Genomic DNA, 2,394 nt, shown 5'->3' with positions numbered 1-2,394 from the left:
AGAAGTACAGTCCGAGTTTTGAATTGCACTCAAATATTTCGAACTATGATGGCCTAGTGAGTAAGGAGTTAGGCTGCTACCCAAAGGCAAGTGGTTCAAATCTACCAGCTGCTCCAACGGAAAAAAAGAGGGTTCTCCTATGATATTTACATTCTCTGAAAATTCACTGGAGAGTCAGTTAGAAGTCACTTTTGACTCCATGGGACATTATAGCAGCATCTCATATCCTTAAGTCTTTTATGACATCCAGTCTTTGTATGTACTATTCCTTTTGTTTTGTTTTGTTTTTTCAGGCATAGAAAGGTTTGTTTTATTGAATAATCTATATAAACTGCCAAGGCCACTATGGACAGACAGGAGAGGAGTTTTATTTCTTGATCTCTTTCTCCAAAGTACTGAAGAGCAGTGATGTCAGTCTCGAGTCTAAGGTGCACCTGATACAGGCCGTGGTCTTTGCAATCACTTGCAGTGCATCAGAGAGCTGGACAGTGACTAGAGAGAATAGAAGGAGAACTGATACCTTTGAGCTGTGGTGTTGGAGAAGAATATTGATTATACCACAGACTGCTCAGGAAACAAATAGGTTTATCCTGGAGAGGGTAAAACCAGGCTGCTCCTTGGAGGCAAAGATCCTGAAGCTCCGTCTGACATGTTGCAAGGAGGGACCAGTCCTTGAGAAGGATGTCATGCTTGAGAGGTTGGAAGGACAGGCAGGAGAGGAAGAGCCTCTATGAGATGGATTGATTAAGTGAGTAGGGTAATAAGGGTAGGTGTGTCAGAGACAGTGAGATGAGCACAGGATAGAGCAGGGTTTGGGGCTTTTGTACATAGGATCACTATGAGTCGCAGGCAACTCGAAGGCATATGACAACAATTTCCTCTTTAGACAGAGTCTTGATGATTTCTTCTTTCTTGGCCTGGAGCCGCTTCTCACGGCATTTGCTTGCCTCCTTGGTCTTCAGGCCTCAGCCAGGTCAGCCAGGAGCTTCTTGTGGGCCCTGTTTGCTTTCAGCTTGTGAATGTGTTCCATGAGAATTTGCCTGTTCTTGAACACATTCCTCTTTCCTTTCAGGTACAGGCTGAGATACATGTGGTGATCAGTCTTCTTGGACTCTTGGTATCTTCTGAGCAGCCAGTGCAAAATCCTCATCTGCCCCATCTAGGTCACTTTCTCGGGCATTCTAGCATTGGCAGTAACCTTTTGCTTATCTATACCCATATGCCTGCCCTTCCAGAAGGCTAAGATATTTTCAAGAATGAAGGTTCATAGGCTTACAGATGATCAGGCCATCTTTGATCTGTTTCTGGATTTCCTGCTGAAAGTTGGTATTGGCAATTTCATTGGTCTCATTGGGGTTCAGACTTTCTTGTTGCCACAGCGGAAGACACTTGAGTTAAGTCTCTTCTGAAGCCTGAGTTTTCTCATTGCTAAAGCTGCCACACCAAATGGAAAGTTCTACTTTTAATATCCTATTCTGCTCTACTTCTTTCTAGTTTAATGTTGATAAAACTATCCTTTAAGAACAAATCAAAAATCACCTCTTATGTACAGTTTCATTTTTTCATCCTAATCTTAAATCCTCAGAGGCTCAGAGTACTTTGTCCATTCACTTTATCTTTTATTTTGTCTTGGTGGTTTCATTCATAGCTTACCCTTCAGCAGGTTTTCAGAAACCACACCGCAGGAGACTGTCAGTCTTTCTCCCTTAAAGCAACTAATGGATTAAAAATACCTGCCTTTGGGTTGGGTTAGCAGTTCAACTCCTTACCCATTAGCCTCCCAGAGTTCCCTCACATATTCATAGTCATGGTTATGCTAGAACCATAGCTGTGAATTTAAAATCAGGATGATTCCTTACTCAGGTAACTTCTTTGGTCTTAATATAATACTTCCCTTTGTCTTCCCACACTGCCCTTTGAAATCTTCTGTTCAGCTCCTTAATTTCTTGGGTTTTTTTCCCTTTGCTTTGCATCTGACATTCATCTTGGTCTTGTCTTCCTCCTCTGTCTTTGTACTCTTCCTGGATGATACCCTTGATATCCTCCCACAGCTCTTTTGGTCTTCTCTCATTGGTGTTTAAGGCCTCAAACTGGTTTCTGAGATGGTTTTGAAATTCAAGTGGAGTAGACTCAAGGTCAAATTTTGGTTCCTGTGGATTTGACTTAATTTTCTTCATCTTCAGCTTGAACTTTTATGGGGCATTTGGAGTCGGATGACCATATGATATATTACTCTGGAGATGAAAAAGTGAGGAAAAATGGAGTTGCTTTCATAATTAAAAAAGTCATTGCTAGATCCGTCTTGAAGTACAATATTGTCAGTGACAGGATAATATCTATACGCATGCAAAGAAGTCCAGTGAATACCACTATCATTCAAATATATGCACCAAC

General features: G+C 41.5%; 1 protein-coding gene and 1 pseudogene across 1 annotated transcript in view; one reads left to right on the top strand and one right to left on the bottom strand.

Annotated features, from left to right (window-relative positions):
• The window catches only part of LOC102855638, a 1,599-nt pseudogene extending 173 nt beyond the window's left edge, over nt 1-1,426 (bottom strand).
• The window catches only part of LOC102856874 (ADP-ribosylation factor-like protein 6-like), a 72,362-nt gene that overhangs the window by 22,828 nt on the left and 47,140 nt on the right, over nt 1-2,394 (top strand). The window lies entirely within an intron of this gene.

This window comes from Elephantulus edwardii, unplaced genomic scaffold (assembly GCF_000299155.1).
Source record: "Elephantulus edwardii isolate Elephantulus edwardi_28Jun2011 unplaced genomic scaffold, EleEdw1.0 scaffold00513, whole genome shotgun sequence".
Classification (NCBI taxonomy): Eukaryota; Metazoa; Chordata; class Mammalia; order Macroscelidea; family Macroscelididae; genus Elephantulus; species Elephantulus edwardii.
Note: the sequence above shows the minus strand (reverse complement) of the source record. Positions and strands in the feature narration are given on the sequence as shown.